At 36.7% G+C, this 25,394-nt stretch overlaps 1 non-coding gene across 1 annotated transcript; it reads left to right on the top strand.

The window, feature by feature from the left end:
• The first annotated feature begins 8,549 nt into the window (after positions 1–8,549).
• On the top strand, positions 8,550–8,653 carry LOC122100629. Its single transcript, XR_006146222.1, has one exon. It is a non-coding gene; the product is annotated as a U6 spliceosomal RNA (small nuclear RNA).
• Positions 8,654–25,394: the final 16,741 nt, after the last annotated feature.

The raw sequence follows: 25,394 nt of genomic DNA on the forward strand, positions 1-25,394 counted from the left end.
CTAGAGATCCCAAATTCATCAAACAAATGCGAATTGACATAAAAACATGCATACATCCAAACACATTGTTGGTTGCTTGAACACATCATTCTTACCTCTGGACAGGCCATCCAGGTCAAAACTTAGCAAAAAACTTCAGAACTAAATAACTGCATTGACAAGCTATACCTAACAGATATCTACAGAATATTTTACCTAGCAGAGTCACAATATATATTTCTCTCAGCAGCCCATGGAATGTTGTCCAAAATAGATCATATCGTAGATCACAAGGAAAATATGTGAAATTCAAAAATAAAAATGAAGTTATTCCTTGCATCCTGTCAGAACACGATGGGACCAAATTAGATCTCAAAATCAAAAGGCATCACAGAAAATTGCGAAACTCACAGAGACTGAATAACACATTGCGAAATCATCAATGAGTCACTGAAGAAATATGGAGGGAAGTTCCAGCATTTATGGAATTCAGTGCAAGTTAACACACAAAATTCTACCTCCTCTGTGACACAACAGCACAGGTAATACTCAGAGGAAAATTTATAGATTTGAGTATGTGAATTTCCCGTTCTTTTTGATATTTCAAATGGCTTGGAAGTAACATAAGAAATAATTCAAGTTGTTAAGAAAATTTAATTTAGAATAAGGAAACAAATAAGAGTCAACTCCATAGCATAACCTTTAGGAAAAATTAATTAAGAATATGGCATGTCCTTTGTAACTTAATATTAGACATTAGGGCAAATGTCAGAAACACTCTACAAGAAGCAAACAGAAGTCTTTGATAAGGTATATTAAAGACAAGTAATTTCACCTACATTTTGTATTTTATGACAGCATATTTTTGTTTGCTAATCAGAGAAACAAAAATATTTTTAAATATGATATGAAAAATGCATCATCATGAGTGAATGAAATCAGGGAATAGATAGCTCAGGAGCTGGGTGGTTCTGTTAAATATTCTCCTTTTTTAATGATCAGGTGTTTTTGCATGTTTGGAACTATAAATGTATTTTATGTCTGGGCAAGAATGTTTGATTATTAGATCATTGTCTGAGACCCAATATCAGGAACCTAACTCGAGTTAGAGTGGTAAATATATGTGTGTGTATGTGTGTGTGTGTGTGTGTGCTTTTGTGTGTGCGTGTGTACATGCCTGCAAGCATGTATTTAGAAGGAAGAATCTTCTTTCCATCACGATATATGCTTAATTGTATTAGTTATACTACATTAATGACAGCAGATAAAGGTAATTAACATTTTATGCCATATGTTTATGTCCTATGATTGCATGAACAAACTAAAAAGTTATGTTTGAAGTATGAGCTTTATGAAAGATCAGCTGAAAGTACAAACATTTGCAATCTTGAGAAAGATATCAATGGGAATGATTTTATTGTAGACCAATTTTAGACAACAATTGAAAGGATATGTAATCCAATATGAAAATGCAATATTTATTTATCTTTCCTTAGCTACACTATTCTATAAATTTGTAGGAAAACCAGTTAAAGTTGTGGACTGATTCTAATGTAAATAATATACTGTGTTTATGTAGAGAATTTGAGTATCCATAGTTTTAATATGCCTGTGGTTCTAAAACCAATACCTTATTGATATTGAGTGATAAATACAACTTCATATAAGTACAGAAGTTTTCCTTGTATCTTTTTAATATATATTTTTATTGTAAAGATACAGTACAGAGGGGTCACAGTTACATAACTAAGGTAATGAGTCCATTTCTTACTGAATATTTTTAAGCCCTCCTTTGTTTTTCCCCTCCCATCCCTTCCCTTTACACCTCCCCAACCCCTCCTCCACCATCCCTCTGATAGTGTGTCTTGTCGATATCATTGTTACAATGGGTCAATCTGTATCTTTTCCATTTATTTAAATGAAGAAATAATGGTTTGATTTAATCTGATTCTACTTGTGTAGACAGAAATAAAATCACTCGCCAAGTTCAAAAGCACATAAATGAAACGCACATCATTTTTTGTCAATTGCTTTAATTGTGTTCTACATATTTATTGACAGGTTATAAATAATTTTCAAATTTTAATACATTAAAAATACTTACTTTTTTTCTTATTTTCTTGGTCAGGAAATCAGCAAGACCTCAGTCAACATTTCTCACATAGGACTTTTCACATGCGTTGGTTAAATGTTGGCCTGAGCTCCAGTCTTCTGAGGACTCACTCATGTGCTTAGGAAATGATGCTGGCTGTTGGAAAAGAGGTCAAGGAAGGATGCCATTTAAAGCCTTATAACTTTATTCTATACCAGGATATTCTCCTGCTGCTTTGGTTGTTGAGAGTGTCTACAAGAGCAAGCATTCCATGCGAAGCAGGGAGTCAGCATATGACCTTTACTTACTGAGATTACTGATTAACTTGCTATCACTTGTACTGAACTTTGCAAGTCAATTTGTCAAAACCTACCAGTTTTAAGAGATAAGAGGAGTGGTAAAAGAACTCTTAGAGACAAATACATCTTCAACATATTTTGTTCCAAGCATTCCATCTAAGGCATATTCAGCAAGTAGTGAAATTTGTGTTGGCTGTGACTATGTGTCTTTCTCCAGGTGTGCATGTATACATGTGTAAATGTATGTGTGTATTTGTGTATATAGTAGCATAAATGTGTACATATATAATGGCATATACACATATATATGCATATACAAATATATATATATATATATATATATATAGTGCATATATATGAAATGTTCAGTGACTTAATCTCTAGTTCCCAGCACGTTGCCATTCTCACAAAGTGTTCATGATAAACTACTATGAGGATCTGTGCTCTATGATGGGCATCCTTTGTAGTTACTTCCCCCATTACCTTGTTTTTCATCCCTGTGAACAACTTCGGTCTAATTTCCATAGGATAGATTTGTTTTCATTACATGTATTTCCTTACTGATAATAAAATAAAAATGATGTTTTTAAAAGAAAAAGGACATTTAGGTCACAGGTTAAAAGTATCTTATCTGTCCCAATGATTCCTATGAGATAAAATATATAATACTTTATATAAAATATATAAAATTTATAATAGTAGTAAAAGTGAAAGGGAATTCTTGTCATTTAGAATGGCAAAGAATAATATCACGTCACTGTTACAACTCTCGAAGAATGCAAGGATAACTGATGGTCCCTATCATGTTCCCCCAAAACCAGTGGATAATGAAGTATAATAGTAGACCAGCAGAAATTCTAAGTAGAAGACATGGAGCCAGAAAGAGAAAGAGAATGAATGAGAAAGAAAAAAAGACAGAAAAATATCATAATACTGAAAGTGCATAACAGATAAGCAAGAGTTGTATGAGAATATTCATACTGCTATCTTTAGACCCTAAATGTACATTTGTCGGTATCTGATGTATGATAACATATCTACATAAAATGTAAAGTGATTTTGATAAAAAATAAAAATGACTAAGAAGAAATTATAAATGCAAAAACAATCTGCACAGAAGCAAACTCTCAGAGATATTTCATGACTTTGAAAAGGATAAAGTGGCCGTAGTTAATATAAATTTCGAAGTATGACAATTCACAAAAATATGAAAAGAGCTGGGTGCCAGCCCAGGCAGGAAAGTCCATGAGATTCTCATCTCCAATAAACCACTAGAAAACTGGAAGTGGCTCTGTGGCTCAAACGGTAGAGGGGTCGCCTTGAGCTGAAGATCATAAGGACAGTGCCCAAGCCAATAGTTCAAGCACCATATCAGACTATAGATAGATAGATAGATATAGATATATATTCATATTCATATATTTTATTTTATAACCCAAAGCAGAAAGCAAAAAATTTTTAGATTATTTTTTAAAACACAGTCTCTCAGAATCTGGGAAGGTTGCTCAGTGGTAGAGTACTTGTCTTGCATGCATGAGGTTCTGGGTTTAATTCCTCAGCACCACATAAGTAGAAAAAGATGAAAGTGGTGCTGTGGCTCAGGTGATAGCAGTAGCCTTGAGCTGAGGAAGAGTACCCAGGCCCCGGAGTTCAACCCCAATGATCAACAAAATCAAAATATAAAACAAAACAAAACAGAGTTTCTCACATTTGTGGCTTCAACTCTGTAATACCGCTGCTTCAGCCTAGGGCTAAGATTTTAGGTGTGGACATTTATCAATACTCCTGATTCACACTTTACTTGAAGATTTTTTAATACACATTTTGTTCTTAAATTTCCTCTTTATAAATTCACATGCACCTATAAAAAATGGTTTTGCCAACCCAGTAACCTTCTCAAAGTATCTCCTGATGATGACTTACAAAAAGTTGTATTATGTTACCAGGGAAACAATGCTACAAATAAAGAAAGCCAATGATTAAATATTAATGATTAATAAAATAAAAAAACAAAACAATTACCAGTTTTTTCAGTATTTGATGGTGTACTACATATTAGGTTTTACTATTTTCTCATATTCCTGTATATTTAAAACTGGCTAAGATTATGATGTTCAACAAGAGTTTTATAGGCTATGTGTAGTCTTTAAAGTTACCCACTAAGATGACTATGACTCATCTCCTGATTTTTATATGGCTTATATCATCATTTGTTCCTCGCTAAAATATAAAGTAAGGAAGCCCTAAAGTTTTAACATAAACTGTGTAGTTAACAAAGTCTTAACTCTTCACTCGCCTTCTTTACCCAAAGACTTTGCAACTTCTCATTAGTAAAGTTTCTGAAAATGAACATACTTAGTAGTATGTCTGCTACCGTCAATCTTAAATACTTTATAGAAAAGTTTTATGACCTGCCAAACAGTCCTAATTATGGCATATATAAGCAAATTCCCAAAATTAAATATATTTAAAACTTTAAAAATTTTAACAAACCTTACCACTTGCTGCAGTGTCCATTAAGACAGGTGCTTGTATAGAATAATTGAATTTCTCCTCCTACACATCTCTTGAACAATAAATATCTGGACTTATTTTGTTTTTGTCATGTCAATCTTGCCTTTATTCTTACATGGTTCTAAAATATCACGACTTGCTTTTTGATGAATTGTCTAGTTTCAGAAAATCGTACTTTCTCTCAAATCTCACATATATCCAAAGGCATTAATTGTTCGGGACTTTATCACACTAGATAGATCAACTCGGCAAAAACTCAACAGAGAAACTACAGACCTTAACAATTGCATAGATCAACTAGATTTAACAGAAATCTATTGAATATTTCACCCAACAGCATCAGCATACACGTTCTTCCCAAGAGCACATGGAACATTTTCCGAAATAGAACACATTTTAGGTCACAAACCAAACTTGTAAAGAAACATTGAAATATTGAAGTTATACCTTGCATTCTCACAGATGACAAGGAAAAAATTGAACTCAACACCTAAAGCCACCAAAGAAATTCCTGTAACAAGTGGAGCCTGAACAACACACTGTTGAGCCACCATTGGGTCATGGAAGAGGTTAGAAATGAAATTGAAGTGTTTATGATATTCAACAAAAATGAACACACAAACTCCCAGCTCCTCTGGGAGAGAGCAAAGGCAGTACTCAGAGACAAGTTTATAGATTTGAGTTCCTACATCAACTAACTGGAGAGATCTAAAACCAATAATTTAATGAGACATCAAGCATCCTTGAAAAAGAGCAGCATGATAAACCCCAATCCAGGAGATGGAAGTAAATAATCAGAATTAAATGAATTAAAATCCAATAACAACATAGAACAAATAAAAAAAAAAAAGAGTTGTTTCTTCGAAAAAATTAACAAAATTGAGAGACGGTTAGCAAATCTTCTTAGAAAAACAAGAGAACACACCCAAATAAACTCAGAGAAGAGAATGGAAACATCACCACAGAAACAAACATGATTCATAACATTATAAGGAAATACTTCTCAAAACTTTATGCTAATAAGTTTGAGAACTTGGCAGAAATAGGCCTTTTCCAAGCAAATATGGACATGCCGAAACTGAAACAAGATGAGTCATGCCATCTTAACAGGAACATATCAAGCCTTGAAATAAAAACAGCCACAAGAGACCTCCCATCTAAGAAAAGCCCAGGACCAGATGGTTTTAGAGCAGAATTCTACAAGGCCTTCAAAGCAGAGCTCACACCAATACTCCTCCAACTCTTCAATGAAATAGAAAGAGAAAGTTCACTACCAAACTCATTCTTTGAAGCCATAATCACCCTCATCCCAAAACCAGGAAAGGACTAATTAAAGAAAGAGAACTATAGACCCATTTCTTTGGTGAATATTGATGCAAAACTTCTGAACAAAATGTTGGCAAATCGACTTCAGCAATTACTCCAATAAATTATACACCATGATCAAACAGGATTCAATTTCAGGGATGCAAAGCTGGTTCAATATTCACAAATCAATTAACATTATTCATCACATCAACAAGAACAAGGATAAGAACCATATGGTTATCTCAATAGATGCAGAAAAAGCATTTGACAAGATCCAACACCCCTTTATGATGAAGGTTCTGGAAAAATTAGGAATCCATGAAACATTCTTCAATACAATAAATGCTGTATATGACAAACCTACAGCCACCGTTATACTCAATGGTGAAAAACTAAAGCCAATTCCTTTAAAATCAGGAATAAGACAAGGATGTCCACTCTCTCAACTGCTCTTCAATCTAGTATTAGAATGCCTAGCTACAGCAATAATACAAGATGCTAACATAAAGGGGATCCAAATAGGGAAAGAAGAAATAAAACTCTCCCTCTTTGCAGATGACATGATTTGTATTTAAAGAATCCCATAGACTCCACTCCCAAATTACTCAAGCTGATTCAAAACTTTGGCAAAGTAGCAGGGTATAAAATTAACCTTCAAAAATCAATGGTTTTTATGTATGCCGATAATGAGAAAAGAGTGGCTTGAATAGCAAAGTAACTCCATTCATAATAGTCTCACAAAAAATGAAATATCTAAGAATTAACTTTACCAAAGAATTGCAGGACCTCTATGATGAAAACTTAAAAAACCAGAAAAAGGAAATCAAAACAGAACTTAGAAAGTGTCAAAAAACTCGCATGCTCTGTGATTGGAAAGATCAACATCTTGAAAATGGCAATACTTCCCAAGGCTATCTATAAATTCAATGTGATACCTATTAATATTCAAACTTCATTCTTCAAGGAAATAGAACAGGCAATCCAAAAATTCAAACGGAACAATAAAAAACATGGAGTAGAATAAAACGATATTTAACAGAAAGAACAGTGCTGGAGTAATATCAATATCAAATTCCAAAATCTACTACAAAGCCATAGTAAACAAAACAGCTTGGAACTGGCACAAGAACAAACCTCGGGACCAATGGAATAGAATTGAAAACCCAGAAATGTACCTACAGACCTGTAGCCATCTAATATTCGATAAGGAATCTAAAAAATAGAACAGAAGAAAGACAGCCTCTTCAGTAAATGGTGCTGGCACATTTGGTTAACTACTTGTAGAAAACTAAAGATAGATCCTTATATATCACCCTGCACAAGAATCAACTCCAAATGGAACAAACACCTCAGAGTTAAAACGGACAGTCTGAAAACATTACAGGATGCAATAGGAGAAACTCTAAGTCTCCTTGCACATCCCAAAATTTTCTTAATAGAGACTCAGAAACACAATAAATCAAAAAAAGTTGGACTTATTGGATTGCATGAAATTGCAGAGCTTCTGCATGGCAAAGGACATAGCTAGCAAGATCAATAGAAAACCCACGGATTCGGAGATCTTCATTAGCCATACAATGGACAAGGGTCTCATATCTAAAATATGCCTAGAACTCAAAAAACTATGTTTTCATAGCATTATTTACCATAGCTAAGATATAGAACCAACCCAGATGCCCCTCAGTGTATGAATGGATCAAGAAAATGTGGTATATATACACAATGGAATGCTTTGCTTCTATCAGAACGAATGACATTGTCCCATTTGTTAGGAAATGACAAGACTTGGAAAAAAATATGTTAAGTAAGCCAAGCCCAAAGAAACAGAGGTCCTATGGTTTCCCTTATTTGCAATAACTAGTATATGTCTGAGTCAAGCAGGATAGGTCAGATAAGCTGATGTTAGGGAAATATACCCAAAGATAAGTATTCAAATGATTTTTCTTTAATCCAATTGTTTCTAATATATTTATGAGATGATTTCTATGTTGCTCTGTATGTCCCTCCCCCAAGGTTTAACGCCTGCTTTCACTGTATTTTATGTTGGTATAATTTTTGGAGGGGAAGGGAAAAAATATCATTTAAATTGGGATACAGTTGGACCCATTGCAACAATGAGATATACAAGTCGTTATGTCGTAAAACGAACTTTACAACGTTGATGGGGGAGAAGATCAGGTGTCAGAGCTAGTGGGAGTTTGGGAAGGGAGAGGAAGGGGAAACAAAAAGGAGGCAACAATGCTTGATAAGAAAGGTATTCGTTATTTTGCCCATGTTATTGTAACTCCTCTGTACAGTATTTTCACAATAAAAAGAAAGAAAATGAATTACACTTCATATATAAAAAATGTTCTGTGCTCAATTCAGTAGGAAATACACTAACATTGGAACAATACAGAGAAGATTAGAATGGCCCCTGTGCAAGGATGACATGCAAATTCTTGAAGTGTTCCATATTTTTACAACAGGTGCTGGAGGGTATGTTGACAGAAGGGAACCCTACCGAATCCTTGGTGGGAATGTAAACTTGTTCAACAACTTTGGAAAGCAGTATGGAGGTTCCTCAAAAGGCTCCACATAAAGCCCCCCATGACCCAGCAATCCCACTTTTGGGCATTCACCCAAATGATCACAAACAAGACCACAATAAAACTAACAGCACAACTATGTTTACTGCAACATTATTTACGATAGCTAAGGTATGGAACCAATTCCAATTCCCCTCAATTGATGAATGGAGCAAGATAATGTGATAGATAGATAAATAGATAGATAGATAGATAGATAGATAGATAGATAGATAGATAGATAGATAGATAGATAGATAGATAGATAGATAGATAGATTGACAGATAGATAGATAGATAGATAGATAGATAGATAGATAGATAGATAGATAGATAGATAGATAGATAGATAGATAGATAGATAGATAGATAGATAGATAGATAGATAGAGTGATAGAGAGATAGAGAGAGAGAGAGAGAGATAGAGAGATAGATAGAGAGATAGAGAGATAGATAGATTCATTCTATGCCTCCATCTGAAAGAATGACATCACTCAATTTGTTAGGAAATGGAAAGACTTGGAAAAAAACTTATTAAATGAAGTAAGACAAGTCCAAAGAAACATAGGACCCCTGCTTTCCCTTATTTTCAGTTACTAATATATGTCTGGGATAAATAAAAAAGGTCAAAACTATGTGCATATGACTAGATAAGATGATGTTAAGGGAAATGTACTCCAAGATATTGACACAAGTGGTTTTTTTCTTTCGTTGCTATTGTTTTTAATGGACTTACAATGTATGATGTGATTTTTTTTGTTTCTTTATATGTTCCTCCCCCACATTATAACACCGGTTTTCACTGCATTTGAAGTTGGTGCACCAATATCTTATATATATGCTTCTCTAATTTGGGTAGGGGAAAGGTAAAAACACAATGTTTAAATAGGGATACCGTTTGACCAATTGTAACAATGAGATGCACAAGACATTATGATGAAAAATGAAGTTTATATTTAGGCAGGGTGGGAGAGACGGGGAGGAGAGGCTACTTGTGGAGGTTAGAGAGAAAGGATGGTGGGGGGAAATAAAGGAGGAGGTAACAAAGCTTTTTAGGAAATGTACTCATTACCTTTCTCATGTAAATGTGACCCCTGTTACAGTTATTTTTCCAATAAAAATGTATGAAAATGATCTGAGAAGGAAAAGTTTATTTTCCCCATTTTCCCTATATAATATCGTTAACAAAGAAATTAATGCAAAACACTGACATGAAAGTATTTTGCAAAAGTGTGTGTTTGTGTGTGTGTGTGTGTGTCTGTGTGTCTGTGCACGCCCGCGCACATGTGAGTACTCGTGCATTTGTGTTGGCATGCTCAGAGTTTGAACTCAGGACTTCAAGGTCTTGCTAGGCATTTCCTCTCTAGATTGATGAGGTTCTATAAAAGCTACATCACCATTCCTGGCTCTTTGGTAGTTCATTAAAAGTTTTGAAAAATAATCTTATGAATTTTTTTTTTGCTCTGATTGTCTTCCAACTGTTATCCACAGATCTGGTGCTCCTGAGTAGATATCCCAAGTAGACAGGATTACAGGTGTGGCCATCCAGCACAAGGCTTTAAAAATAATTTTAAAAGTAGTAAAATATTTACTTCACGGGAGCCTGTTTTATTATCTACTAATTTTAAAGCATTTTGCACTGATTGTATGTGAATTCATTTCGCTTCTGGATTCTTAAAAACTGTAAGTGATGATATTTGAAAGTTTTATTACTTTTTAAAAAGGAAACGAACTATGGGACAGAAGAAATTTGCCCCTCCTTGGACCTCAATTTATGCGCTCAGTTCTGTGCATGATAAGCCAATGTCACCAAAACAATCTGGGTTGAAGACAAAATGTAACAGAAAAAAATAACCATGGGCATTGCTATGCTATTATTTCTTGGATAACATGAATATTGAATTGAGAGTGTAAGAGAATGGAGAGATTTTACTTATCATTTTGTATTGCTGAAAGACTGTTGGAAACTTTAACTCATTTCCTTCCTCACTGTGTGTCTTTGGGCCATACAATTCGTGCCTTATTTACAATTTTTCCCAACATTAAAATGGCAATAACATTAGCATTAAAGCAAATTTTATCTTAAGAATTAAGAAATAAAACTTGTGAAATACTTAACATAAAATTCTATGAATGAGCTTTGAGTTTAGCCAGCAGTTTTTTAAAATACTAAATAGAACGCAATAAGTATTACAGAAACCATTACATGTAGTGAATAACCAGATGTAATGTTATCTATTTACCATGCTCTTCTTCGAAGGAAGCCAGATGGATAACTTCCCATGCTGCACATCAAGTTGATTATCTTATGTCTTGGTAGTTTAAAAATATCAGGGACAGAATCATGAAGTAATGTTGTAGATTGAGGTTAAGTCCATATAAAAAAGTACAAACCTGATAAAACATCAACATATCTCAGCAGTATATTGTTTTTTACATCATTTAAGTTACATTGTAAAGATAGGGAAAATCTAGCAGAATGAATTCTCTTTTTGATATATTTTCATAGGTCCTAAGAAGGATGAACTCTTTCCTCACTCTTGTAGAGGAATCATCAGATGAGAGGAAATGTATTTTTTTATTTGCTTTCTTCCATTTATTCTTCAGTTTGAAATCTGAACTACATGAGTCTGAAAGAAGCTAAGGGAAATTAGACTCGCAGGCTTTGGAAAGAGCAATCAACATAAAATAAATAAAATACGTATAGCCTTGTAAAAGGTACAACTAAATTGAGTTATATAGTCTCAAGTGTAAACAGAAAACGATTTAAGCAATATCATGTTATTAAAAATTGAAAAATGTTAGGAATTTAATTTTTTTCCTTTCTACTATATTGAATTAAGTGTTGATTTTGTATAGAGAGATTAAAGATGAGATTAACAAAAGTTCTGAATAGACCTGTTTTCCAAAAATCCCTGAAAATCACCAGTGCGTTTACAAAGTTGGGTTTAATACCACTTCCATGTTGGCTTAATGCTTTGTGAACAGAAGTCATTATAGAGAAATGCAATTCAAAATTACTATGATACTACTTCATAACTATTAAAACTAATCAAAACATCAAAGGAGTCAGATGTGATGGTAAAGGCTAGTAAGTGCAAGCAGTTAGGAGGTTGGAGTAAGAGGATTTGAGTTTAAGGCCAGTCTGGGGTACTGCACATCGTAAAAACCTGCCTTTATAAAAACTCTAAAGGTAATAATGTTGGTGAGAGTGTAGAGAAATAAAATTTTCTTCACTCTTGTTCAAAATACAGGTTAGTATTCTCATTGTAGAAAGTAGTATGCAGTTTTCTAAAGAAATGCAAAGTTGAAATATCATCTGACCCACCAATCATATGATTATTTCTGTATGAGTAACTCTTAAGTATATCTGTATTTCATTGTTATTCACATTATTCACATCAACAGCCAAGATATAAATCGAAGTTAAGTTTTCAACTACAGACTAATAAAACAACTGTGGTACATGAACAAATATATTTTTCTGTTTCATCTTTTAAATAGCAAAATACTTCTCCCATTAGCCACAACTTACAATGACTTGAAAGATGTATTCTAAATGAAGAAAAACGTTGTCTTCTGATCTTTGTAAAACCATACACACACACACACACACACACTCACACACACACTCACACACCCCAACCTCAAACATTAAGAGAGAAATTTTTTAAAAAGTAAAGCAAATGAGAATTGCTGAGGCATTTAGTTTACAATGTAGAAGGTAGTAGATAGACGGGATGACCAAGTGTAGAGTTGTAATGTACAACATGAGGATAAAGGAGACAACACTGGCCTTACATAGGAATGAAGCTACGTAAGTCGGAGTTGCTCTTCCTAGTAGAGGTTGCTCTTTTAGTTGTTCTTCCTTCAGTAATGGATAAGATGAACATAATTCTTTAAATATGCCTGCCTGCAGAAATACTAACAAACAATATAGCAATAATGTTGTATGCTCAGCACAGAACAAAATGTCAAATCAAAATGCATGCTATTATCCTTGATGTAAACTATTACAAATAAGGGAAACCAGGGGACCTTTGGTTCATTAAGTCTGGCTTACTTCACTTATATTTTTTCCAAGATTTTCCATTTTCTTTCAAATGAGGTGATATCATTCTTTCCCATGGAAGAATAGTATTCCATGTGTGTGTATGTGTATGTGTATGTGTGAATGTGTGTGTGTGTGTGTGTGTGTGTGTGTAGGTGTGTGTGTCACATTTTTTGATCCATTCATCTACTGAGGGGCAACTGGGTTGATTCCATATCTTAGCTATGGTAAATAATACTGTGATAAACATAATTGTGTTGGTAGCTTTAGTGAGGCATTTTTTGTGGTCACTTGGGTAAATGCCCAGAAGTGGGATTACTGGGTAATAGGGAGAGCATTATTTTGTACATCAAGGGTAATCTTAGTAGATGAGCAGAATAGTTCAATAGCTATGTACATATGACTGTATAAGGTGATTCCAAGTGAAGTGAACTCCAAGATATGTTTTTGTTGTTGTGGTTCTTAATGTGTTATGTGATTTCTTTTTATCCTTTTGTGTTTTCCCCACCTATAGTTTATCCCATGTAGTCACTGTATTTGATTTGATACCTGGATATTGTAAATATGTTGATCTGAACCAGGGAAAGGAAAGGGAAAAAAACAAAATGGTGAGACAAAAGGGGAACCTATGCAACAGTGATATTCACAAGACAATATGTTGGACATAATCTTGGGGGTGGTGGGGGGTGGTGTTGGGAGGGAAGAGGGAAAAAATGGGGGAAAAGATAACAAGTGAGAAATGAATTCATTACGTTACTTACATAACTATAACCCCTCTGTACTTTACCTTGACAATAAAATTTAAAATAAAATAAAATAAATGAGAGCATCAATACAGGAGATGGGAGTGGGAGAAATACTATACTATACAAAGAAGAGTAGAACAGCTATGAGAGCAGTAATTTTACTTTAATATAGGAAGCAATAAACTAGCATACAGATTTTCAGATGTCAGTCACTAAAAATGGAAAACAAAATGCACAATCAGTAGACCAAGAAAGATAAAATAGAAAACTAAACAATTAAGGTGAAAGAATGACTTGGATCAAGAATATCAAATGACACAATTAGGAAACAAATAACAAGCTAGTAAGTTTAAAAAATATTGCCCATAATTATAGTAAATGTTTTTTACATCACAATTTGTTAGAACTATAATTCAAATCATAGTTTAATAGTATATCATTTTAATAATAGGTGACTTATTACTGATTTCTTAATATTGAATATTTAATATATAATTTTAGTAGCTATAGAAAAGAAGAAAGTGGGAGTTTTTCTACCTGCTGGATTTGGCTCCCTGCTGTGTCTGATTGTCTCCTGGGCTGAGGGAGGCTGGGGAATGGGCGAGCGCCGCACTTACCTTTCCTCTGACCCCTTCCGTCTTTTGTGGGACAGACGAAGACCCAACATCTGGCGCCCAACATGGGGCACGAAAGGAAAAGATACCGGCCGAGGCTAAGTGGTCTTTTAGGGTAAGTGAAACCCTAAGTATGGGTAATGCTATATCACAAAAGAAGGAGGAGGAGGCAACATTAGGCCTAGAAAGAGTACAGGAAGACTTGGAAAGTAAAAAGGAAAAGGAAAAGGTCAAATTCGACCGGGAATGCACTATCTGTGCATGCAGGGGTGGAGGCAGCTACTCAGGTGCCCTGGACGGTCCTAGGCCCCCTCCCTATTCCCCTGATTGGAAGGGAGGTACAGCACCCTACGAGACCTGCGAGAGGGACTTGCAAAACCTAGACCCCTACCACATGGAGGGACCAAGGGCTGAGGAAGTAACCTACTCAGAGACCTCCTCTGGAAAGGAAGGGCCACCCAAGAGCCCAGACTCTCGGCCACAGGATTTGCTTCCCCAAGCGTATCCGGTCAATGTGGCATCAGGGGCTAACAGGCCCTTGGAATGGTATCCATGGGAAGCTAAGGATCTTAAAGAGCTCCGGAAGGCGGTGGCGGAGGATGGCCCAAACTCTCCCTGGGCCCAGACCACTAGTTCTCAGTTTATTAAATGGTGTGCTTTCTTTAAGGAGGAATGCAGAGTGTGAGCTGAGGTTAACCGGCAGGCTCAACCAGCAATACCTATTACTTATGCCATGCTAGCAGGGACGGGGGAAGGGTACTCCACCGGCGTCCAACAGGCCGCAATACCTGGCCCGTACCATGACCAGGTGAGGCAGGCAGGACTTGCCGCGTGGTACAAACTAGATGATGGGCCTACTGAGTCCCCCATAGCAGAAGTGAGACAAAAACTGGGTGAGCCTCTACCTGATTTCATAGACCGAGTCCAACAGAGCGTTCACTGCAAGCTGCTGACAGGGAACCTCCGAGATCAGTTTGTAAAGCTGCTGGTCTGGGAAGGGATGAATGCAGACCACTGCATGGCCTGCATGGGATTGAGAGAGAGTTCCCTGAGCAGATGGGTGGTGGCCTCACAGGATGTGGGAACGCAACAGCATCAGTCCCAATCACTAGCTTTAGCTTTGCAGGCTCAGGCATCTACAATGACTGAGGTCATTACTCAGGCTCTGGCAGCCCAGAGCCAAGGAACCCCAAGGCCATTGGGGAGAGGGACTTGTTTTAAATGGGGGCAGGAGGGGCACTTTAAGAGGGATTGTTTACAACAATCCCCTGCCAACTGGCCCGTGGGCAAACTGTCCCCTATACCCTGCTCCAGGGGCAGGGAGGGATACAAGTTTGGTTTAGATGGGAAGTCTTTAAACTTGGGGAGGGGCATCCTCTAGCCCCTTTAACTCAAGGAGGAACCCCCCCTGCTGTGAGGCCCAGGCAGCCTCATGGCAGGGCTACCCAGGTCCATTGGACCGTCCCCCTGGTGGACGGACTCCGCCTTAAAATGAGTATTCTCATAGGCAGAAAGAGGTTTCACTGCTTAATTGACCCTGGGGCAGACCGAACCATACTCAGGGAGGAGGAAGTGTGCCTGGACTGGAAGTTTGCACCTGGGCCCCCGATATTGGGGGTAGGGGGCAACTCCCAGACCAAAGAGACGGTTGCCCTTATGACATGGACTAGCCCAGATGGAGAACAGGGAAAGATACGCCCTTTAGTGGCAAAGAACCTCACTGCCAATTTACTAGGGCAAGATATGCTAAGACAAATGGATGCCGTGGTCACTACAGACCATCGAGCATCCTATGATGATATCCTGGATGGGGAAGAAGCACAAAGGCTTAAACAGGATCTAGAGGGAGTTAAGGAAGGGGATTTTTTTGACTTTCATAATTACAGAGAAGAACATAGGGGACCCGCTCGGGTGCACCTCCAATCCTAAAGGCCACTGCCCCCCCCCCAAGTACCTCCCATTAGGTGGAAGCCAGGAAGCCAAATCTGGGTGGAGCAGTGGCCATTGACCAAACCTAAACTTGAAGCCCTCCACTTTCTGGTGGAGGAACAGATAAGCCTCTGGCATATCTGCCCTTCTATAAGTCCTTGGAGCACACCCGTATTTGTTATTCAAAAAGCCTCTGGGGCTTGGCAAATGCTCCAAGACCTAAATGAAAGGATGGAGCTAGTAGGAACGCCCCTAAAAGGCATGCCCTAGACTCCTGCTATACCTTCAGAATATACTTTGGTTGTGATTGATATTAAAGATTGTTTTTTTTCTATTCCTCTGCATCCAGATGACTGCGAGAAGTTTGCTTTCTCTATATCTTCTCTTAATTTTTCCCAGCCTGATCGGAGATTTGAATGGACAGTGTTGCCATAGGGTATGGCCAATAGCCCACCCTTCTGCCAACAATACTTGGCCACACTTTTAGGGCCTGTGCTGGGTTCAGATACCTCCCTTGTCTATGCCTACATGGATGATATGATTCTGGGGCACTGAGACCCAAGCTGCCTGGAGGGCCTTCTGGCCCAGGTTCTCACCATATTAAAAAAGAGGGGTTTTTCCATAGCCCTTAATAAAATTCAAAAGGTAGCTCCTTTTAAGGTGCTCGGGACCCACCTTACCTTGACTCAGGCCAGCCCCCTTAAGCCTTTGCTGGATATTCCAGCCTCTCTAACCTTAACCCAACTTCAGAGTCTTTTAGGGGAAATCAATTGGCTGTTGCCATGGGTTTCTGTCCCTAAAGATAGTCTTGTGCCCTTATTTGCCCTGCTAAAAGACAAGACACCACAAGAAGTTATTACAATATAAGGAAATGCTGGCCGTAATTATGGCCCTTCAGGACATTCAAAAACCCTTTAATTTGTATTCTGATAGCCTATAAAACAAAAAAGGGGGAGTTAGCCCCCATATACAGTTACAGATAGCTTTGTTTACCATTAACATTTTAAATTTTTCAAAAGGGGCAACTGAATCCAGGTTTCAGAAGCACTGGGGATAACTAAACCCTAAGCCCCAAGTGAAAGTCAGGTGGAAGCACCCCCTGACACAACAATGGAGAGGACCTGACCCCCTAGTTACTATGGGCAGGGGATTTGGATGTGTTTTCCCCATAGGGGAGTCCGCTCCCATTTGGATCCCTGCCAGGAACCTTAAATTTTTACCCATTTCCTCTATACAGGAGGATGCCCAAGAATAAGCTAACCAACAAGGAAAAAAAAAGGCCATGGCTGAGGCTTGTGTTTTAAAGACAAAAGCCAGAAAGACAATTATTAACCATCCCCAAGGGCAACCAGCCCATGAGAAGCTCTTGTGTTCTCTAACAATTGCAGATGGCTATACTCCAGCTGTTGGCTGTCCTGACTCTCCCAATCCTGTGAATGTCCCTATGGAACCTGCATCAACCTCAACAGGTGACCTGGGCAGTGATCAACACTGGCAATGAAGAAATCGTCAGGAGCACCACAAGAGAAGCTGTCCCTTTGACCTGGTGGCCTGACCTTCATTTTGATCACCACCCTATGGACTGTTTTAATATTTTTGTAGGAGTTAATTATTTTAATGTTACCTGCTTTAATTGTTCTTTTACTAATTGCTTGTATAGCAGCATTGAATCCATACTTATTGTTAAACAACCACCTTTTGTTATGCTTCCAGCTTAGATCTTGTCCAACCCCACAGACAAATAGCTGGATTAGAACAATCCCCACCTCTGGACTCTGAAGTGGCAAAGACTCCTATGCCATCCTTCATTAAGGTTAAAGGACTAGTAGTGACATTTCCTGGCCTGGTAATGCTTTTGCTGATGGTTTTTTCTATGCCTTCCTTGCATTATATGTGCACTGCAAAACTCTTATGAGCTTAGCCAGCCAGTTACCAAGCTCCAAATGAATGAATTTCACCCTCCCCCCACCTAGAGGAATCGCAGCCAGAGATGGGTAAGAGGGGGTGTCAGTCTGACCAACCTCTAAGACAAGGCCTTCAGCTTTGCTCTGAAGAAGTTCCCGATGACGGGTAAGGCAGACATGGTGATCCACCCATCCTAAGACAGGCGGGTTCACTTCTTTAAACAAAGACGGGGGGGGGGGGGGGGATGATGTTGGGAGCCATTGGGAGCTGACAGTAAAGCTCAAAGGTCATCTTGACCCCTGTGCTAGCTTAAAGGCACGTACTAGGAACTGGCTTACTTAAAAGACACCAGGTGCCCAGGAATTAATTGAACTGCTTTGGACATTTCTAACTGTGGTGGGACTGATGTTTATTACTGTGCTAGGTGGGTCTGCCATTAAAACAAAAAAAAAAGGGGGGAATCTGGAGCACATGGGCAGCCAAGATGGCGCTGGGAGACAGTAGAGTGGGCAGAGCCCAATTGATCTGCCAATCAGTGCCTAACCAGCCCGTGAAGGCTCAGGTGAATGATAGGGTGTGACCTTGACAGTGATTGGTTCCTCTTCCTCCCTTACCATTCCACCCACCCTTTTTGACTTTAAAAGGGGCTGCTCTCTGTTAATAAATGAGTTTTTCTACCTGCTGGAAAAAAAAAAAAGAAGAAAGTGAAACTAATTTTAATAATATATTTCATGAATTGAAAAATTGAGAAGCATTAAAATTTAAACAAATAATATATCATTATTGTTTCATTTCTGTGAATTAATGTAATATTTCAAAGTGTATCCTACACTTAGCGCTCATCTTAACATCAAATAATAAATTATTGCACATGACTCTTTGTATTAGATGGGAGGGTTCAGCACTATGGTAAAATTCACACCACATAGTACACGAGGGTATGACTCCTCTCATATCACTTAAGTTATAGAAATTTGATTTCTACTTGCATGTTAAATTCCTGTCTAGGTGACATTGATAAAATTATATACAATTATATAAATGAGGAGTATTTCAGATGATAGTTAAAAGTCACATTAATTAATTAATTTTTTTATTATTTTGAACCAAATAAATATTTATAGGGAGACTGAATTTCTGAGTAGATAATGGTGTATGTGTGCCAGAGTATACATTGTTTCTACAATTTGTTTAATTTTTCATAAGGGGTTAAATGTATAATATTGGATATATAAAAGTAAACTGAATGTTTATTCCATTAGTATTTTGCCACTTGTCTAATCCCAATATAAATTATCCATGTGTTTGAAGTAATGAAATTAACAACAGATATAAGCCAGGTGAATCAGTCTGTAGTAGACAAGTATTTTCCCCTTTATTTTGATAGTTAGTCCTCTTTTACACGACGGAATATTCTTGGGAAAAGGTGCTCCAGGCTGACCACGACTGCAGAATATTATGGTTTGATCTATCAAAAGAGAAGGAAGAAAGGGGAACCTTCCTTCAAAAAGTATGCTCCAAGGGATATGATCTGTTCTACGGTGGTGACTTGGAAATGAACATCTTTCACAGTCAACCTTGAAAAGCCACCTTGATAGATCATTTCTGTAAGTGGTTACACAGGATCATTTATGTCTTTGCAAGGAAGCCAGATTGCCTCATTTTGTGACAATTAAAACAGCAATTTAGTCAGCTATTCTTTGTACCCTTAGGAGAAAAACCCCTTGACTCTAAGCCAGGGAATCACTGGGGCCAAGAGAAGCTATTACATTGAATAGTAATCCTAGATCTCTTAAAAACAAAAACTAAAACCAAAAAAAAAACAACAACAAACCCACAAAACAAAACAAAACAACAACAACAACAAAATTCCAGTAAGCACAGCCAGGCAGTGCTTCCATCACAGCGTACATGAAGTCAAGCAAAAAACAGAAGCTCAGAGTCATGTAGCAGATAACTAAATAATTTTATGAGGCAGACTGAAATGAGACTCGAGAGAGTCTGAAAGACTAATCAGAGAGACTAAAATTGGACACTCATTGATTAAAAATAGAATTCCTTGTAGAACAAGTAAATCATAAAAAGCGTGTGTATGTGAGAACAAGACAACAGACCAAATTCCAGAAATGCACATTTTCTTAGAGGTCAGCTTAATGAATTATCAATGGAAATCTTTGAATTCTTAAATATTTGACCATTTGTGAGTAAAGGCCAATTGCTGAAGAGAAAGAAAATGTCATCACTCTGTTAGGAGGTCCAATATCAAATTAGGAATAATCAAGTACATATTTGTAATAAAAAGAGAAAAATATCTTTCCAAATGAGGGTTTCATTTGTTTTAATGTAACAGTTCTTGATTTATGTGATAGCCATTACCATACAATTGATCCAGTCTCATAGCTGAATTGATATTGACTGCAGTATTCTCACATGAAGGTAAAGAGAAAATTTACAAATGTCTGATGAAATAAGTTGAGAGTGAAGTGTTCTAATAGTGATATCTGAGGTTTAGACAAAGGTGAACAGGTGGATTTTATTTTCTAAAAATCCCCCATTTTTAGCCTGGTGCCAGTGGATCCCAGCTGTAATCATAGCTACTGAGGAAGCTGAAATCTGAGGATTGTGGTTCAAAGCCAGCATTGGCAGGAAAGTCCCTGAGACTCTTATCTCCATTTTACTACAAGAAAACCAGAAGTGGCACTGTGGCTCAAAAAGTAGAGCACTCACCTTGTGTTGAAGAGCTCAGGGACAGTGCCCAAGCCCAGACTTCAAGCTCCTCAACAAAAAATAACAACAAAAAAATCTCCCTTTTCTTGGACTGCCTACAACTTTTCCTGATATTCAACAAAGAGGCCATTTTATCACCCACTACATTTAAGTCCTATCCTAGCTACTGTAATACAATGAATTGGTACCTTATATCAAAAGATTCATCTTTGCAAAAACAAATAATAGCAGTGGTAATTTTTTTCCAGTCCTTAACTTTGGGCCTGGGCCCTGAACATGGTTATGCTGGTAGCTTTAATGTGAGCTTGTTTGTTATTTATTGGATTACTGCCCATGAAGGGAATTACTGGGTCATACGTGAGATCTATATTTAGTCTTTTGAAGAAACTTCATACTGCATTCCAGAGTGGTTTAACAAGTTTAATTTCCCACCATCAACGTAATAGAGTTCCCATTTGGCTACATCCACGCCAGCTTATGCTATTGTTAGTTTTCTTGATAATAGCCATTCTAACTGGGATGAGGTAGAATTATAGTTCTCTTTCTTTGGTGAGTTCCTCTCTGATTTGGGAATGAGTCTAATTCTAGCTTCATAGAATGTTTAATAATTCCATTTACCTTTCTATTCCATTGAAGACTTAGATCTGTGTATTGTAAGTTCTTTGCAGGCCTTAATTTCATGGTTCATTCATTGAGTCCTAGATTTTTCCGATATGGGAAGTAGTTTATTGACATTTCATTTTCATTACTTCTTGTGTGTTACTTCTTGGTTCAGATCGAGTACAGGAAAGCATTAATTTCTCTAGGATTCTCCAGGTGATTGGCATAAGGTTTGCAAATACCCTCTTATAACGTTCTCAATTTTGCTTATTTCTGTTGTGATATCTCATTTTTGTCTCTAATTTTCTCTATTTGGGTGAGTTCTCTTATTCTATTTTGGATTTTATATTATGAAGGTGATATACAGAGGGGTGGGTTACATTTACATAAGTAATGAGTACATTTTTAAGTGTTATCTTTCCTTATTTTCCTTATTTTCTCCTGCTTCCTCCAACCCCGACAACCCACTGCCCCAAAGTTGTAAAGTTCATTTCTAACATAGTGTCTAGTGTATAGCACTGTTGCTTTGGTTAAACATTTTCCCGCCATTTCTGTGATTTTCCTTCCCTTCCCCAAATCATATTAACTTATGTATAAGAGAAAGGATACAGAAATCAAAAACAGTGAATACCAAAGGGTAAAACTATATATACATAACTAAAAACAGTTCACTATACAATCATCTTGTATCCATTTTTGGAACTCATTTCTATAAGCATCATTTTATATGGTGATATGCATATAGCTATTAGAGTTATTGTGATCTTTCCTAAGAATATCCTAAACACATTCTAGTTTTTCCAAATGAGTAAAAACATGTACTCTTATGTTTCTTTTGGGCTGGCTTGTTAAACTTAACATGTTTTTAAGTCTTTCCATTAATTAACAAATTGGGCAATGTCATTCATTCTGATGAAAGCATAGAGTTTTGTCGTGAATATATACAAAATTTTCTTGATCCATCATTGCTGCGTCATAGGTGAGCACTATTGCGGAATCTCTGTACTTCTTCACAGATTATTTGAACAAGTTTAAATTTCCACCAATAGTGTACTAATGTTCCATTTTGGCCACCTCCCCTCAAGCCCAGCATCTGTTATTATTAGTTTTCTTCATAATGGTCATTCTAACTGGCGTGGGGTGGAATCTCAACGTTACCTTGATTTGCATTTTTATGGCCAGAAATGTTGCATATTCATTCATGTGTCTATTGGCCTTCATATTTCTTCTTCAATTAGTTTCCTCTTTAAATCTTTATCCCTCTTATTAACAGGGCTGTTGTTTCTGTGAGGATTTGTTTTTTTTGCGGGGGGGTTAACTTTTGGGGCTTTAAATGTATTTGAGTACCATTACCTGTTGCAGAGCAAGTAAAGATCTTTATCTGCTGGCTTTCTATTTATCTATCTATATAATTTCTCTTCTTATATTTGGTAAGGGACTCTCAAGTCTGTTAAGTTATTGAAAGATACAATTCTGTTTTGTTGATTCTTTTTAAGTTTTATTTTGTCTCTAGTTATTTTTGCCTTAATTTTTTATTTGTTTCTGTCTACTGCTTTGGGTTTTGTATTGTTCCTGTTTTCAAGGAGCTTGTGGTACATAATAAAATATTCATTTGAGATATCCCTAATTGCTTGATGTAGGCACTCAGAGCTATAAATTTTCCTCTAAGTACTGCATTTACTGTATCCCAGAGGAGCTGGTATTTTGTGACTTCCTTTTTGTTAAATTCCCCAAAATTCCAGATTTCTATTCTAATCTCTTCAGTGTCCGACTGGTCATTCAGCAACGTGTGGTTGTCTTCATGGGTTTGAGAATTTTTTTGCTTAAGTTATGTAATTCTAAGTTTAATGTGTTGTGGTCTGACAAGATATGAGAATTCAAATAATTTTTCTTTCAATTTGGACAGAATTTATGTGTGAAATAAGATATGTTCTATTTTGGAGAATCTTCCATGAACTGCTATCAAAAATGTATATTCTGATATATATTCTGTAGATGTTTGTTAGGGCTAGGTTGTCAATGTAATTCTTTAGGTTTTCAGTTTGTTGGTTGAGTTTTTCCTGGATAGGCCATCCATGGATGACAATGATGTGGTGAGATTTGTTTTCAGGTTAAGTAGTATTTGTTTGATGAAGTGGGGTGCTCCAGGATTCAGGGCTAATGGAATTGCATTTATTAATATGTAATGTCTATTCCTACTAATTTCAATTTGAATTTTATTTTATCTTATGTTAGCAATTCGACTGTGGTCTGTTTATGGTGTCCATTTGCTTGAAAATTTTACTTCCAATCTTTCAGTTTGAGTATGGGTTTGTTTATGTTAATAAAATGTGTCTCTTGTAGGAAGTAGATGGATGTGTCTTGCTTTTTAATGCTGCTATCTAATCTATGTCTTCTATTTGGAAATTGAAGTCCAGTGATATTGAGAGGTAAGACTGTGAAATATCTGATAAGTCCTGCTATGTTATACACCTGCTCTTAACAGCTATGCCTCATCTACTCTTAATATATTTACCTTATTCTTTGGTAGGGAGCATTGTATATAACCAGTTACTGTTCTTGATCTTCTCTATGTAAGATATATTTAATTAACTTCTATACTGCTGATTTGGTGAAGATACATTTTTTTCAAATTTTCTTCATCATGAAATATTTTTATATATCCTTTAAACATAAAGGAGATTTTTGCTTGGTAGCAAGTTCACGTTTGGTAGTTGTTTGCCTTTATGTTTGACATGTATCATGCCAAGCTCTGTTTTTACCATATCAGCTAAGAAATCTATATTTATTATGACTGTATATCCTTTATAAATAATCAATCTTTTCACTATGGCAGGTTTAAAAATGCTTTTCTTGATCTTTAATGATCTTCTAATGGATTATGATGTGGTGGTGGGCTGTTCTGTTCTGGAGTTCTCTGTTTGGTGTTCTAAAAGCTTCTCTTCTCTGAATGAGCTTCTTTGGATGTTTGGCCTGATCTCTGCTAGAATTCTGTAATATGTTTCCCATGCATTTAGTTTCCTGCTCTTCTCCTTCTTGAACCTGTCTCCCCCAAATTTGATCTTCTGAGTCTTCAAGTTCTGGCAAGATCACTTCTTATTTCTTGGATTTGTTCTAAGTGATTATTTCCTGTTTCCTATTAGACCTATTCTGTCTTTGACTCTGGAGATTATCTTCTATGTCATCTATTTGCAGTAGATACTTTCTACTTTGTTTTTGATTTCCCTGTCTTCTAATTGGTCATTTTTCAGAGCTTCTATCTCTTTATTAAAGCTTTGTTTTAGGTCTTGTATGGACTTTCTTTACATCTTTTCTTTGAGTGGAGGGGGTTGGGAGGGTTGATTTTTCATATGTGTCTTCTCTTATATCTTTTTTTTTTGGGGGGGGGTGTCCGGTCATGGGGTCTGAGCTCTGGGCCTAGGCACTGTCCCTCAGCTCTTCAGCTCAAGGCTAGTACTCTACCACTTGAGCCTCAGCGCCACTTCTGGCTTTTTTCTTTTTTGCTTCTGTGGTGCTGAGGAATCGAACCCAGGGCCTCATGTATGCTAGGCAAGCGCTCTACCACTGAGCCACCTTCTTAGCCATTCTCTTATATCTTTTAAGTAGGATCCATTTTTTCCTTGGACTCCCTTGACTTCCAGAATTTATTAAACATTTTGTTTGTAGTCTCCATGAATTATTTTACTAATCTTTGGTTGGTCTCATCTTGTTCACAAATTTCCTTGTAGAGGTTTTGTATCTTTTCATTAATCACATTGTTTAGCAGTATTTGTAATGTATTTTGAAAACTATCTTCTATGTTCTTGATTGGGTATTCTAGTGCCTGGTTATTTACTGTGAATTATACTACCTTGACATCACTTTTCTTGTATTTTTGTGAATCGTTCTCATCCATTTGGAGGATTTATTTTAAGGGATCTACGATATTAATAGGTGATTCTCTATGTTCTTGGTTGATTTGCAAGATGTTGATTTGATATTGTGTTGTGATTTGTTTTTCTGGAATTAGGTTTTTGTCTAGACCATTAAGTGTAGGAATAGAAATCAGTGTGGTGAGATGTTC

Source organism: Dipodomys spectabilis, unplaced genomic scaffold, assembly GCF_019054845.1.
Source record: "Dipodomys spectabilis isolate Male_0828 unplaced genomic scaffold, ASM1905484v1 ptg000590l, whole genome shotgun sequence".
Lineage (NCBI taxonomy): Eukaryota > Metazoa > Chordata > Mammalia > Rodentia > Heteromyidae > Dipodomys > Dipodomys spectabilis.